General features: G+C 44.2%; 1 long non-coding RNA gene across 1 annotated transcript; it reads right to left on the bottom strand.

Annotated features, from left to right (window-relative positions):
• Positions 1–7,566: 7,566 nt before the first annotated feature.
• LOC112677815 (uncharacterized) lies at positions 7,567–14,226 on the bottom strand. Its single transcript, XR_003147209.3, has 4 exons — positions 14,050–14,226; positions 11,111–11,210; positions 8,776–8,913; positions 7,567–8,099 (listed from the first exon to the last, which is right to left on the bottom strand). It is a non-coding gene; the product is annotated as an uncharacterized LOC112677815 (long non-coding RNA).
• Between the last annotated feature and the right edge of the window lie 2,637 nt (positions 14,227–16,863).

Raw genomic sequence — 16,863 nt, 5'->3', positions numbered from 1 at the left:
GGGGCCGGGCCGGGGCCGGGGCCGGGGCCGGGGCGGGGCGGGCAGGCCGGGCGCACGGGGCGGGCCGCCGCCTCTAGGGCCGCCGGGCGGACGCGGGCTCCGCGCCCGAGCTCCGCACCATTGTTAGGGACCCGCGCCCGGCGCTCGGGGCAGGGCGGGGCGGGGCGGGGCGGGGGCGGGCGCCGCGACCTCCTTCGGCTGCAGCCGCCGGCGGCTCGGGGCGCTCGGGGCGCTCGGGGTCCCGCACCTCCCCGGGCCGGGAGGGGCCGGCGCCCGGGCGGGCGGAAGGCACCGCGACCCAGCGGCGTCCCGGGCGCGGCGGCAGCGGCAGCGGCAGCGGCAGGGGCGGCGCAGGTCCCGACAGCCGGCGCCCCGAGGAGCCTCGGTCCGCCCGCCCGGCTCCGGGGCGCCCGCGCTTCCCTCCGCGTCCCGCTCGGCGCTGCTGCCCCCAGGAGGCCGCCGCGGCCCTGCGCACCCGCACCCGCGCCCGCACCCGCACCCGCACGCGCGCCGCCTGCAGCCGCGCCCCCGCCCCCCGCCCCGCCGCCCGCGCGCACGCGGCCCGCCCCCCGCCCCGCCCCGCCCCGCCCCGCCCCGAGGGGAGCCGCCGGGGGGAGCCGCCGGGGCCCACGCGGGGCGCGCTTCCGGACCGGCCAGCTCCAGACCCACGGGAGGGATCGCGAGGCGGAGCCCCCCGCGCCGGGAAGGGCCGGGCCCCCAGGTGTTGCACCCCAGCAGGAGAACGCGGGGCCCACGGGGCGTGAGCGACTCGGCTGCTCCGAGGCCGGGAGGGCGAAGCTCTCCGGGCAACGTGGAGAGGACTGCGCGGCTCGGCCACAGTGGGCTCCCCGCCCGGGAAGCCGCCCGAGACTAGGGCGCGGGGAGGGCGCGGGGCCGGGGCGCGGGGAGGGCGCGGGGCCGGTGCTCGACCCCCCCGCCCGCGGGCCGCCTGCCCCCCGCCGCCTGTCTGCTCTCCGGTCACTTTTCCACCGTGTGGCCTCGTTTATCAAAGCAGTTGCTGAGGGGTGTGTCCGGCCCCCGAGATGCTTTCCCTGGGGATCTGACCCGGGTAGGGACCTGGAGACTTTGACCCCGCGCCCCTGTATCCGGCGGTAACCCTGGGCCTGACCGTGGGCCCAGACCCCAGGCTAAGAGCTGGGGACTCCGACGTCAGGTGCCTGGGCCCTGCCTTAAGGCATCTCAGGCTTGACTGAAGACAGAATAAAGCTCAGTAATGCCGTAAGGCAAGAGAAATACTCGCGGCTTTGGAAGTCCTGAAAGGAAAAAAGTGGGCCGCAAGAGGTTTGGGGAGACGTGGTGTTTAAACTGGGCTGGAAGGATGAATAGTAAGCTGTTTGCCCCCTCACAGAGGGAAGGGGTTCGGTTCCAAGGGGGAAAAGAGAACGACACACTTTGGGGCAATCGAAGTATAGTTACAAGATGTTCTCCACTAACACACCCGACCTCTCATAGGAGGTGAGAAACATTTTGAAGATTTCCATACATATTTATGTTTCAGCTGATAGTGTGTGCGCAATGTTTTAAATTGCACGGTTTTTAAGTTTTAATTAAAAGATTTTTTTTTTAAAGGGCACCTGGCTGGCTCACTCCATGGATCGTGCAACTCGATCTTGGGGGGTGTAGGTTCAACCCTAGGTTGGGTGTAGAGATTACTTAAAAAAAAAAATCTTTAAAAAAATTATTTTTTTTCCCATCTTGCCAAACAAGAGGTTAACTATGGAACTCCTGACTGTCCTAATTTCATGTGGAACTGTCTTATGTAAGAGCGTTGGGTAAAGAGCCAGAATATCTAAAGCAGAGAGGCTGGGAAGGAGGGTCAGGGCCAACTGGGAGAGGCCTCCTGTGCTGAGCTCTTGGACCCCGTTCTGCAGACAACAGGGAACCTTTTAAGTAAAGAATTGTCATGATCACATATATGTTTTATAAAGATAACTTGGCAGGGTGGAAGGACAGGTTGGGCATGGGGAGAGAGAGCGAGAGACCACAGATAAGCAGCTTTCTCTGGTGATGGTTGCAGTCAAACATAAATGTGATTCACATCATCCATTCATGGTGTCACTGAGATTTATTTTATATTTGCACTTGGGAAGCACAACTTAGCAGTGGAAAGTACAGCCCCTGGAAACAAATTGTTGGCTGAAGCTAGACCTGAACCACGGTGGTAGGCACACACCCCAAAGACAGAGCCTCCAGAAGTAAATCCTAGCTCTGCAGTTTCCTGAGTGAGCTGATAAAAAGTACAGCACCTCTCCAGGCCTCAGTTCCCTCATCTGTAAAATGGGTTAATGCCTAGCTCCTGGGGATGTGATAAGCACTTACCGAGATAGTCCCTTAACGTGCTGATAGCAACATCAGCCATTGTACATACCCAGAGGAGGTTAGTAATCTTTGTGATTATTATCTCAGTTTTAATCTTCTTTGAAAGAAAGCTATTTAAAAAATCAGAAGCTGCATGGGGTGCCTGGCTGGCTCAGTCAGAAGAACCTCTAACTCTTGATCTCAGAGTGGTGAGTTCAAGCCCCATGTTGGGTGTACAGATTACATAAATAAAAGTTAAAAAAAAAGATTAAAAAGATAAAAATCAGAGACTGTATCTCAAATATCTTTGACTTCAACATGTCCGATAAACCACCAATAAATGTTTTTGAATGTCTTAATATTAGTAAATCACCATCTTACCGTTGTTGGAAATTGGGTCCCACCCACTAAACAAAGCATTTTGCGTACATTCTTACAAGAGCCCTACAAAGGTGAATACCATTGCCCTCATTTTACAGTTGAGAAACTAGAAAGCCCAGTAAATGTGTAAAGACCTGTCTGGGCCAGCATTCCAGCTCCTATCAGTTTGCTTCCAAAGTGGGTTTTCTCAATTTTCTACTCTGCTTCCTTTGCATTATGGTTCTTTAAGCAGCTTCACATACGGTGAAGTGTGTTGACTGATTCATGATTTTGCCTCCGTGGATCTCTCCCCGCCCCCCACCCCCAACGGACCTCTTCTGATCCAGCCATGCAGTGTGACTGACCAGTCAATTGTTCTTTTCATAGTTTTCTCTTTCTCAGGTTCTCCTTATTCTTTCCATATTTAGGAGCCCACTTGGTTTCACAAAGCTGGATATGAAGATGCCTGTGACTTAAAATCCAGAAGCTGGGGTGAGCCAAGTTTGGGAGACAGGCCACTGTGATTCTAATTTCGTGACTTTGCTCCACCTTGTGGTAGCTGTTTTCATAGCTGTACAACAGGGATGGTCCGCTCAAGCTCACCCCTCCCCTGCCACACTCCTACTCGATGGGGCACATGATGAGAAATTTTAATTTATTTTATTTTATTTATTTATGATAGGCACACAGTGAGAGAGAGAGAGAGGCAGAGACACAGGCAGAGGGAGAAGCAGGCAGAGGGAGAAGCAGGCTCCCTGCACCAGGAGCCCGACGTGGGATTCGATCCCGGGTCTCCAGGATCGCGCCCTGGGCCAAAGGCAGGCGCCAAACCGCTGCGCCACCCAGGGATCCCCCATGATGAGAAATTTAGAGCACCTGATATAGTAGGATTCCCTACTACGTATTAATCCACCCTATTATCTAGTGTTTGCCTTTCAGAACCACTCCAGATTTCCAGAAGTACTAGTCAACATACCATGTAGCCATATATCATGGGAGTATTTAAGAATATACACAGGGGTCCTTGCAGCCACAAAATAAACCGCACGCCTTACTACAGTACCACTTTGGCCCAATTCTAAATAACTGAAATCAATTTTAAAAGTTAAATACAAACACATTAAGGAGTCAATGCCAAAGTCACACAACTCTTTTCGATATAGTTTCAGTATCTAAAAGTAGTTTCATGTCGGGGCACCTGGGTGGCTCGGTTGGTTGGGCGTCTGTCTGCCTTTAGCTCGGGTCATGATCCCAGTGTCCTGGGAACAAGCCCCACATGGGACTCCCTGCTCAGCGGGGAGCCTGCTTCTTCCTCTCCTCCCGACTCGTGCAATCTTTGACTGTCTCTGTCTCTCTCAAATAAATAAATAAAATCTTAAAAAAAAAATAGTTTCATGTCTAAAGTAGGCCATTCTGATACTCCCCTTCCTGTAACAGATACCTTCTCCTCTGTCAGTTGGGATGGCAAAGTAGGGGAAGCCCTGCCAATATCCTCGGTTTTATTCTTGGATCTAGGCAGAACCTCACAACAGCAACTGTTGTGCATGCATAACTTATGTTGTCTTGACTCTGTGACCCCGTGGCTTCTCAAATTGCTTGCAGTAGTGCTTTCAGTGAATTACATTTTGGTATCATGTCCCGGGGCAGTGTTTTATAAAGTATGATCTAACCAGTGATCACCTTCATCAGAATCACCTTGGGAGTCTATTTAGAATTCAAACATTCTGCACTTAAAGCCACATTTCTCAACTTTAATATGCATATAAATCACCTGAGAATCTTGTTAAACTAAGGTCCCGATGCCTTCAGGAGTGAGGCTTGAGATCATGCATTTCTAATAGGCTCCTCAACCAGGCCGATAATGTGGTCATAAAGACCACACTTTGAGGAACAAAGACCCAGAGGGTCCACATTTTGGATGAGGGGCAAGTCCCCAGGTGATTCTCATGCATGAGAATCTTTGTCCAAGGGCGAGGGATACTAAAAGAATGTCCTTAGCAAAAGAAACAATCAACAAAACTAAAAGACAACCTGCAGAATGGGAGAAGATATTTTCAAATGACATATTAGATTAAGGGCTAGTTTCCAAGATCTATAAAGAACTTCTTAAACTCAACAGCAAAGAAACAAACAATCCAATCATGAAATGGGCAAAAGACATGAACAGAAATCTCACAGAGGAAGACATAGACATGGCCAACACGCACAAAGAGAAAATGCTCCGTGTCACTTACCATCAGGGAAATACAAATCAAAACCACAATGAGATCCCACCTCACACCAGTGAGAATGGGGAAAATTAACAAGACAGGAAACCACAAATGTTGGAGAGGATGTGGAGAAAGGGGAACCCTCTGCACTGTTGGTGGGACCGTGAATTGGTGCAGCCACTCTGGAAAACTGTATGGAGGTTCCTCAAAGAGTTAAAAATAGATCTGCCCTACAACCCAGCAATTGCACTCCTGGGGATTGACCCCAAAGATACAGATGCAGTGAAATGCCGGGACACCTGCACCCCGATGTTTCTAGCAGCAATGGCCACAATAGCCAAGCTGTGGAAGGAGCCTCGGTGTCCATCGAAAGATGAATGGATAAAGAAGATGTGGTCTATGTATACAATGGAATATTCCTCAGCCATTAGAAACGATAAATACCCACCATTTGCTTCGACGTGGATCGAACTGGAGGGGATTATGCTGAGTGAAATAAGTCAATCGGAGAAGGACAAACATTATATGGTCTCATTCATTTGGGGAATATAAAAAATAGTGAAAGGGAATAAAGGGGAAAGGAGAAAAAATGAGTGGGAAATATCAGAAAGAGAGACAGACCATGAGAGACTCCTCAGTCTGGGAAACAAACAAGGGGTGGTGGATGGGGAGGTAGGCAGGGTGACTGGGTGACGGGCACTGAGGGGGGCAATTGATGGGATGAGCACTGGGTGTTATGCTTTATATGTTGGCAAATTGAACTCCAATTTTAAAAAATGTAAAAAAAAAATAAATAAAATAAAAATTAAAAAATAAATAAAAATAGAAGAATGTCCTTACAAAACTCTAGCTACATTTGCTTGAGTAGTGTTGACGACATGGTCGAGAATTTTTTTCAATTTAGTGGATCTCCAAGAAACTAGACTATTTTCTCCTCCGAGATAATAAACCTTTTAACTTTTCCATCCGTAAGATGGGGATAATAATGATCTTCATAGGTTGTGGTAGGCAGTAAATATAAAGTGTGTATAAAGCAGCACCAACCCGGACACAGAAGTCATAAATAAATGTTGGCTGTTCTGGTCATCATCATCACGATTCTTTGGTACCAAAAGCTAACTTCCAAGTTTATAGCAAGAGCATTGCAGTTATGGAGGACCGTTCAGTGTGTTTACGTGTGCGTAGGTACCTTGTTTAAACCTCCTGCTTAATTGAGAATTTCTTTGGTTTTGATAGGATTGTCTTGTTAGTTTACTGTGTGTCTCCATTTCGTATATGGCACCTCAAATCCTTTATAGAATGATCTCCATAGTCTCTTCAATTCTAATCAACAAATATGTATTGGGTATCTGTTAAGTTGCACAACATGACACTGCTAATATCTGACCATTTTTGACATAAAATATGGCAGTTATATGATGCAATGTATTACTATGAGCCCTGTGCTCTGCAATTGGCATAAACAAAATTCAACATTAAAAACCCACTTCCAAATACCCAAGTGAAAGCTCAACTGAACCCTGCCCAAATCAAGGGAAATCTCATTCATTCGTAGGTTGGATGAGTCCAGTACAGTCTGCCAGGTAGTCAATCAAGAAATATTAATCATTGTTTTAAAGGAAACTTGGCCCACAATTTAACAGCAGCTTGTGGAAATGGACCGTATAAATAGCCATTTTTCCCTTTTCTGGCAACACAGTAGTAAAGACAAGCTGTCAAAAGATCCTGCCAATTTCATTCTGATGCACTTTCCCTGAGAGGGAAGAGAGTAGAATGTAACAATGAAGGTGAGTTTGGATGAGGCCCTGGAAGGGTCAATGCAAGATACTACAAAGAGACAGCAGGAGAGGAAGGATAGAAGAGAAAGAGATGAAGAAACTAAAGGTCACAGGGAGAGAAAAAGCAAAAGAGAGCAATAAAAGGCACGATTCTTCTAAAATGTTCAGTTGCATAATTTAGCTCCTCTCTGCCAAAAACACTCATCTCTGATTTTCAAGAAAACTCTTTAGAGCTAAAATAAATGAGGGCTTTTAAATACCTTTAATTTTCTCTGAATAAAACGGCTTTATAAAGATTTTAACCATCTGCTCAAAATCACCTGTTTCCATTTTGCATAGATCATTATTAAAATAGAATTTGCTTTGTGTAATCTCATATTTATAACTCCCCAACACCCACACGTAACAGTCTTCTCATTGGAGCGACTATCGTCTGCTTTGAAATTCCACTACAACTTCCCATGTGGCTGCTGCACAATATAAGCGGAATATGAATATTCAATGAGCCATCCTGATGAAAGTATTAAATCCCATCACTTATACAAAAAAAAAAAAATGGTATTATCGCTCAGAGGAAAACAGCCAAAGTTAGACAAGAAATGGCAGCTGCAATTCAGTTATCAGAATCAGAGATGGATTAGTATGTAGAGCAAACCCTAACAGAAAGATTTATTATACCAAGAAGTGTATGTGGCTCTAATGCTTGTATTTTAGGAAATGAATAACACTCTTGCCATTATACTTTGGCAGCAGACATTTTAAGACTGCCTAATTTTGTTACCTCTTTTACAGAGAAACCAGTCTACATAAATACTCTTCAGGAGTGAACCAGACAAGCCAAAGGTTGGTAAATAGAATCTTATTTAAACATGATGGACGGGCGCCTGGGTGGCCCAGTCTGTTAAGTGTCTGCTTTCAGCTCAGGTCATGATTCTAGCAAAGGGCTACATGCTCAGCAGGAAGCCTGTTTCTCCCTCTCCCTCGGATCTTCCCCCTGCTTGTGCTCTCTCTGTGTCTCTCCCTCTCTCTCTAATAAATAAATAAAATACTTTTTAAGATGATTTTTAAAAAAGATTTTATTTATTTATTCATGAGAGACACAGAAAGAGAGGCAGAGACAGGCAGACAGAGGAGCAGGCTCCCTGTGGGGAGCTCGCTGTGGGTTTTTTTTTTTTTAAAACAACAATAACAATAATAATAACGGGTAGAGGATGTGCCTGGCTGGCTCAGTTGGTGGGCGACTTGATCCCAGGACCTTGGGATCACTACCTGAGCCAAAGGCAGACGCTCAACCACTGAGCCACCCAGATGCCCCTAAAAAGATGATTTTGGAAAAAGGATTACCATCTGGGACTATGAGGCCCACAGGCAGTCAGGCATGGAGGATTATATGCCATTTAGAGCTGAGGAGAAGAAGGTGGGGGTCCAGGACCTGAAAGGGAAAAAAAAAAAAGACAATTCACAGGAAGATTAAAAAAAAAACAAAAAAAAAAAACCCACAGAGTATCCGCAGGAATTTAGCAGTGTCTACAACACCTAGTTCATTTTATACTGTAGTTATCTATGGTGATAACTCCCTTCCTGGAGCAGGTCTTCAATCTCAATTCTTTTAGGCAGTTAGCGGGAAGAACAAAGGTTCTTCCTGAGTCTTCTGTTTCTTAAAAGTAATCAACCTAAAATAATCCTTAAGCCAAAGAGACATATTTTGGGGTAACAAATTTTGCCTCTCTACCCCCCTACTCATAGCACCCTAGCACCTTGTGCTTCTTTGGCCATAGCATTTGCTATACTGTTTTCATTTGTTCATTTGTCTGATCTCACCTCTTTCCTGTGAGTCCCCAGAGCATACCTGAACACTGTTCCTGATGTAAAGTAGATGCTCAATAAATGTCTGTTGAAAAACGTGAATGACTGACAACGTCCTTCGACAAATTGCACAATTTGGAAATTGTATCGCCTTTCAGAGGGAACTCCTTATATTTGAGAATCTTGCCTAATTAATTTTGATTAGGTTCGAGGTTAAATTTTTGAGGTTAAATTATCAAAATAAGAATGATGAATGAAAGTAAAAGACAGAGCTCTGACCCTTAGAATAAAAAGAAGATCACCTTTTCACTGAGGTCTCAGAGAGTCAGATCTGTTCAGTTTGAAGCAGCTGAGGTGTATTTGAAGGAGCCCAGGGTTTACAGGAGAAATCTAGGCTTGGCTTCCAGCTCTCTTTACCTCTTTGCCTGTTGTTTTCCTGCCTAGGAAATGGGGAAAGAACATGTGACTTCATAGCTGTTGGGAGAGAGAGAATGCATTTGAAATGGCGTCATACACTTCAGAGCTCTGTACATAGTGTGAAGGGTCAGGGCAGCCTGACGACAGGGACCCCAGCCTGTCCGGGCAGTGGGAGCGTCTCCTGTGAAGGTACGGGATGGGGCATCAGGCCCTTCGGCTGTCCACCCGAGCTCGGCATACACTCACCAAATGTAAACTGGAATTGCTGGTTTCCTGAAAGTTCCAGTCACATGGTTCCAGCACAAACCCAGGGCAGGCTATCTAAAGGCTATCTAGCTGGAAATGGGGTTTCCAGATCCATCTGTTTACCTATTATGAGCACAGCCTTAAGCTGTGGAGTAGTGCCAGAGATCACAGTGGGGTACAAGAAGGCAGAGCAAGTGGTATGATTGGAGGGCCCCCTGAGAAGCTCTTTGGCCAAAAAGCCTCCTTTATTGGCCTTTCCTTGGTTCTTGGGATTCCTACATTACTCAATCTCTTTGACAGGACCTGACATCCAGTTTGGAATAAGAAAACCATGACTACTGTCTGTTTATTATTCTTAACTCAGTCTCCACAAGGATCTGTGGGGGTTTTTCCCTCCAGAACAACAACAATCATAATAATGGGTGGAGGGTGTGCCTGGCTGGCTTAGTCGGTGGAACGCTTGGCTCTTGATCCCACAAAGCGATCAACGGGGGTCTCTCAAACCCCACATTTAGTGTAGAAGTTACTTAAGAATATCTTTAAATAACAACAACAACAAGGAACACTCATTTAGACGTGCATGGGTGCAGCTCCAAGCACTGTAGTGCATTAGCTAATTTAATCCTCATCACAGCCCTGTGAGTTTGGTGCTGTCATTATCATCCCTGTTTTATAGTGAGAATATTAAGACATAGAGGGTGACGATTCTTTCTCAAGGATGTATAGCCAGAAAGTAGCAAAGCTGGAATCAGAACCAAGGCAGTCCAGCTCCAGAGTCTAATACTTAACCACCATGCTGTTGACCATGTATTTGTGGCAGTGGAATAGCATATGCAATACTTTGCCGATTCCCTACTAACAATTGTTCCCCATCCCCCCTTTTTTATTTGAGAACTTGTCTTGGGGCAGCCAGCTGGCTCAGTCAGAAGACCATGCAACTCTTGATCTTGGGGTTGTGAGTTTGAGTTCAAGGTTGGGTATAAAGATTACTTAAATAAGCTTTAAAATAAAAAAAACCAGATATTTTTAATGCCATTATTATAGAATATGGGGAAATAACCCCTCTCTCAGTGCTCCCTGTGAGATGAGGGAATTGTTATAGATACCACCATTCAGCCCACAGTCTCTGAAGAAAGCAGAGAAGAGGTCAGGACATCTCCTAGCCCCTTCCACATCAAAAACACTTTGGCTTCTTTTGAGTGACCTCCCGCTTGTGCATATAGTGGCTCAGGGGCAGATGAGGAGAGCCCCTCTCTCCTCTGTCCCCAGAGACCATAGCAGCAGAGCCAGTTCTGAACCCTAGACCATACGGATCCCTGCCAGCAGAGAGCAGGAGAGCAGGTTATACCCAGGGTTCTTGGTGCTCTTATTTCAAGAAATAAAGAGACGGTGAAACCTTCTGGCTCGTATCTGCCTTTTTGTGTCCCTTAATTCCTATCTAATTATAATTTAAAAAAAATCAAAATAAAGTCCGGATCTGTGTGGGAAAGCACACCTAAATCTGGCAGATTCTGAAATACATGGTCCTTGTCTTAGGGTTCTCCAGAGACACAGAAGCAATAGGGCATAAACACAGACAAAGATTGGGGCATCTGGGGGGCTCAGTCAGTGGTTAAGCGGCTGCCTTTGGCTTGGGTCATGATCCCAGAGTCCTGGGATGGAGTCTCACACTGGGCTCCCTGCTCAGAGGGAAGCCTGCTTCTCCCTCTCCCGCCATCCCTCCCCCCACTCATGCTGGCTCTCTCAAATAAATAAATAAAAACTTAAAAAAAAAAAAAAAAAGATCCATTATGAGGGAAAGGCGCGTGCAGTTATGGCGGCTACAAGTCCTACAACTTGCTATCTGCAAGGCGGGGACCCAGGACAGCCAAGGGGAAGTTCCGGTCCAAACCCAAAGGCCTGAGAACCAGGACCACTGATGTCTGAGGACAGGAGAAGATGGATGTCCCAGTTCAAGCAAGAGAGCAAACTTACCCTTCCAGGCCAGGCCAGATCTGGGGTGCGGCCCTTGGCCTGTGAGAGAAGCTGTGGATAGACTCGGTGGGTGCTGGGTGGTGACAGCAGGACCAGAGCCCTGTGGAAAGATATGCTCTCAGTACCAGGGCAGGCTGCTGCCAGCTTCTCTTCCCTTTTTTTTTTTTTTTTAAGATTTTATTTATTCATGAGAGACCCAGAGAGAGAGACAGAGACAGAGACATAGGCGAGAGAGAAGCAGGCTCCATGCAGGGAGCCCGATGTGGGACTTGATCCCGGGTCTCCGGGATCACGCCCTGGGCTGAAGGCGGCGCTAAACCGCTGAGCCACCAGGGCTGCCTGCCAGCTTCTCTTCCTGCAAGGACTTACCAGGGCCTGCCTAGAAGTCATCTGTCTAATATTAATCAAATTAAATGAGATAATGAACATGAAACTCTTTGTAGAGTTGTCATTGTTATCATCAACACTAAATTCGTCTTCGAATATACAGAATCACATCAATATAAAGGAGAAGTTCAGGGATAAGTATAAATACAATTGGAAACTAGATTTAGACAGACTTAAAATTGTGTTCTTTCACTCTCACAAATGATTTTTTTGAATGTGGCCTTAGCGGGATATCTGGCTGGCTCAGTCAGTAGAGACCATGACTCTTGATCTCAGGTTGTGGGTTCAAACCCCATGTTGGGTATAGAGATTACTTAAAAAGAAAACCTTTTAAAAATAAATTAATTAAGTAAAATGCGGGCTTAGAATGACAGTGCACACTTAAGAAACTTGTATTACAGATGGGGAAGTATTGTCTCGTACCTGAGGATTTGATGACTTTATCTTAACTATTGAAGGGGAGGGAAAAAAAATCTCTTCTTTCCACCCCTTTTTGATTCCTGGCTAGAGCTCTGTACAAAAAGACAGATTATTAAAAGAAAAGCCTACAAATCTGCTTAAAGTAAGTTTCATGTGACATGGAAGCCTTCATAAGGAAAATAAGACCTGGGCATTTTTTTTAAAAGGTATATTTATTTGTTTTAAAGAGAGAGAGAGAGAGAGAGAGAGAGAGCAGGGGGAGGAGCAGAGGGAGAGAGAGAATCTCAAGCAGACTCTCCATTGAGTGCAGAGCCCAATGTGGGTTTGATATGGGGTTTGAGCTCACAACCCTGAGATCATGACCTGAGCTGAGATCAAGAATCGGCCTTTAACTGATTGAACCACCCAGGGATCCCAAGATCTGGGCATTTTTATGCTAGGTTTGATAAAGATTGCAAAGCAGTGGGGGAAATGTGATAGGCAAAAGGATATGAGCTAAGTGTAATAAACTGGGGGGGGGCACTTTGTGAGGCCTGTTCCTTCAGATTTCTCTCAATCTTTGGGTGTAAGGATCTTGTTACGGGGAGGGCATCTCTCCTATGAAAGTCTAATGGTCTTCTTTAGGGCAAGATCAGAGAATCTGTCCAGCACCTGCCATGTCTCAACTTCCCTTAGCTTAAAATATTTAGTATGCCAAGATGCCTTATTTTGGAGTATCACATCTTGAACTCCATCACTATTAATTGCATGTGCAATCCCTGACATTCCAAGTTTGCCTGTAAACTTGGAGCTGGAGATTGGGGGGAAAATCAAAGAGAAATGTTCTTGTTTCATTTGCAAAATTACCAAATTTATCCATCTTCTTAGAATTGAAGACAGTACAGAGGGAGCTAAAAAAAAAAAAGAAAGAAAGAAAGAAAAAGGAAGAGACTTTAAAGAGCAGGGAGGGGAGAAAAGGAATTTAAAAAGGAGGAGGAAAAAAATAAAAAGGAGGAGGCATGGTAATATGAAGAGGGTTTTAGAATTCTTTTTAGCAGGTCAAAATGGAAATGAAGCATAAAGACCTGAATAACCTTTTTATTCGTGGAAACACCTGCCACATCCTGCTCAAAGCCACCAATGACTGGATTAGGGATGATGTCTGCTTCAGTCTGAAAAAATTTCGTTCATTTGTTTATTTAGTAGATATTTATGGAGATTTTGCTATGTATCAGGAGCTATACTAAATGATAGGGCATAGGTAGGTGAATAAAACAGATACAGTTCTTGCTTTCAAGGGGCTTACAATCCAGTGCAAGAGATAGATAACATATGAGCAAAGAAGCAAATATATCATTCCTAACTTGTATAAACTCTACAGGGTTCTGTGGTGGAGAATTAGGAAACTTTAAGGAGCATGGTTGTGGAAAGACTTTCCAAAGAAATGACACTTAAGATCAGACCAGAAGCATAGGTGATAGACTGGTGGCAGGTGGATGGAGAGGGCATCCCAGGGGAGGGAACGGTGTAAACCAAAGCTAGGAGGTTGCAAAAACACTTGGTGAATACATGAAGGTCAAAATTGATGAAGCTCTTGCCTTTGGCATTAACCAAGGAGCAGAGCTCCATGAACACTGAAGAGTTGGCAAAAAGAAATGTTTTCCTACTCCTGGGAAATTCAGCTAACTCATTAGCAAATTCAAGTGACCTATTAGCAAAGAAAATGGATTTCTGGAGAGAGTGTAAATTGGTACAATCATCCTGTGAAATAACTTGACTTTATCCCATAAAGATTAATACCTTCAATACATTAAGATCCAGCAATTCCACCCTAGAGTAGCTGTCTTGAGAATTTTTCTGCTTCTGTGCCCCCTAAAGTAATCTTGTAAAACTCTCTACTCCTCTGAACATTTTTGGATTGATATCTGGAATGTTTTATCCTATTTGTAAACAGTTCAAAGGATAAATTGGATCATATTTTAAGTATTGGTATATTAACATTAACTGTCGTTTCCTATTTTAAAATATACCCAATGGGTTGAATCTCCACGTTGTACACCTGAAACTAATACAACATTGTATGTCAACTCTACTCTGAAAAAAATAAAATGTATCCAATGGAATCTAACTACCATAGTGATTTGGTAACTCACCTTTATAAAAAAAAATCCTTGGGGGGATCCCTGGGTGGCGCAGCGGTTTGGCGCGCCTGCCTTTGGCTCAGGGCGCAATCCTGGAGACCCGGGATTGAGTCCCACGTCGGGCTCCCGGTGCATGGAGCCTGCTTCTCCCTCTGCCTATGTCTCTGCCTCTCTCTCTCTCTCTCTGTGTGTGACTATCGTAAATAAATTTAAAAAAAAAAAAAAAATCCTTGGATTAGCTCTTTTCAACAGACAGGAATTTTACACTGTTCTTTTAGCTCTTTGAATCCATCTTTCCATTCTACTTTCCCCATAGAATTTTATCTTAACAGATTATATTTTATGTTTGGAAATGTTTGCTTGTCTTGAGCCTTTTTTTGTCATAAATCCACATGATAAAAATATATGTAAAATAAGTTTTAATTCATTAAAATTTCTTTTCTTTCTTTTGACTACAGGACTCTGCAGTGTTAAAAAATATTGTCTTGAGTTATTATTAAAATCAGTAGTATTACACAATCAATGAGACAATATGTTACAAATCTCACAAAATAATTATTAAACATAAAAGGTAAAATTTTATTGGAGAAGCATCTTTTAGGGAAATGGATGGAGCTTTAATTTCCTAATTAGTTCATATTTCTTTGGATGGTTTTTACTTCTAAAATAAGACAGGAGGTTGAATGAATTCTCTTTCCATTTTTCTTTTGTTTATGATAAATGGAAAGGCTGAGAAAACTGTTTCACAAAAACAGGTGTAAGGGAATGAAATGGGGTTTTCTTTGAATTCTTTAGGAATTGTAAGATAATTTTATGATCAGTAGCACGTTTAAGAATGTGTCAGCTGCTCCCCAGTCTTTAGAATCATCTACTTCCTCAGCTGGGGCACCTGTGCTTCCAGTGGCCCCATTTGGCCAGAGGTTTTTGCATGGTGACCAGTACCCTAGTGATGCACCAGATTCTGGAATGAGAGCAGTGCACCTTTGGCTGGAGGGTCTTGATCTCAGGGTGGTAAGTTCGATCCCTGTGTTAGAGCCTACTTAAAAAAAAAAAGAAAAAAAAAAGAACAAATGATAAATAAAATTTCCACAGGATTAGTCAGTTTGCATGAGTATTCGACTGAGACAGTGTCATGGGGATGCATGTAAGCATTCTATTTTTATTTCATTTCGTTGTTTTTTTTTTTTTTTAAGTAATCTCTATACCTAACATGGGGCTTGAACTCACAACTCTGAGATAAGAGTCAAATGCTCTACTGAATGATAGATAGGTAGAATGGTAGGCGCCCCCAGAATCATTTTATCTTAAATGATGAACTCTTCCAAGTGTACAGAAAGCATAGAGAATAAGCAAAATCAACACAGGAAACAGATTTTCCCATTCAGCCTTCAGAAAGGAACCCAGCCCTCCTGACACCTTGATTTTAGACTAATGAGTCCCATTTCAGACTTCTCATCTCCAGAAATGTAAGATAATATATTTGTGTTATTTTAAGCTATTCGGTCTTTAGCAATTTTTTATATCAGTCACGGAAGACAAATATAAGATTGACATATAGGCTTAAGTCATTCATTTTAACTGCCGTGTGCAATTGCACTGCATGTGTTGAGTATTGCCACTCAAAATTATATTTGGGTGATTCAATTATGTTTCTACATGCATCTGTACTTTGCAGTTTCTTTTTTTTTGAGAGAGAGTGCAAGTGGGGTGGGGAGGTGGGTACAGGGAGAGAGAGAGGGGAGAATCTTAAGCAGGCTCTATGTTCAGGGCAGAGCCCGACTCAGGGCTCCATCTCCTGACTCAGATCGTGACCTGAGCTGAAATCTAGAGTTAGATGCTTATCAGACGCAGCCACCCAGGCTCCCCCACCCCGTAGTTTCTTTAGTTTTCTACTGAATGATTTTACCATGTATTTTATTTCACTATTCATCTGTTTGATGAACATTCATGTTGTTTCCAATTTTTGGCTGCAATAAATAGGGTTGCTGTGAAAATTTTTGAATTTGTTTCCTTGTGCACATGTGCAAGAGTTTCTCATAGGGTGGTGGGCTGATAACCCACTGGGATAATGAGTCAAATGTGCAGCCAGGTTTTCAACTTAAGGGGAGTGAAACCGGCCGATTGCAGGGTATATGCATCATTAACTTTAGTATATGTGTTAAACTGCTCTCCAGTGTGGCTATAGCAATTTAAATTCTTCCAGCAGTGCATGAAGGTGTCCATTTTCCTCCATATTCAAATGTGACTTTTAAATTTTCGCCAATATGATGAGCCTACAATGGTATCTCCTTTTTATTTCAGTTTGCATTTCCCTAGCAAGGATGAATATGTTTACATATGTTTATTGGCCATTTGTCTTTCCTCTTCCTTGAATTGTCTGGATCACATGAAACAAGTTAGGAGACTGACTCCACTTCCCATGTGAAAATATAATTGAGCCCCTCTAGGCCTTGGTGGTTATTTAAGTGGGGTTTATTTATTCAAGTAACTTCAAGTGAAGTGTACATGAGGAACTACTCACTGTATTACATTTAATAAAATATAAGTAATCACGTTTGTCTTTTTACAATAAGAAGAATGAAAAACTATCAAAATTCTGGAAACTTGAACACTGTTCTTTTCACAGAAATTTCCTGCTTTCCTATTTCTGATTGCATAAACGTCAATAATGTAAACCCATTTTTCATTAAACAGTGAACACATTATGTATTCTAACCAGTTTGTGTGAAAAGAATGAAAACTAACGGTAAGCATGTCATCTTGATTCCCAGGTTGTAAAGGACAGGAACCTGACAGAGAATGTCATGCCCGGGTGCTCTGTTCTGA

Source organism: Canis lupus, chromosome 10, assembly GCF_003254725.2.
Source record: "Canis lupus dingo isolate Sandy chromosome 10, ASM325472v2, whole genome shotgun sequence".
Lineage (NCBI taxonomy): Eukaryota > Metazoa > Chordata > Mammalia > Carnivora > Canidae > Canis > Canis lupus.
Note: the sequence above shows the minus strand (reverse complement) of the source record. Positions and strands in the feature narration are given on the sequence as shown.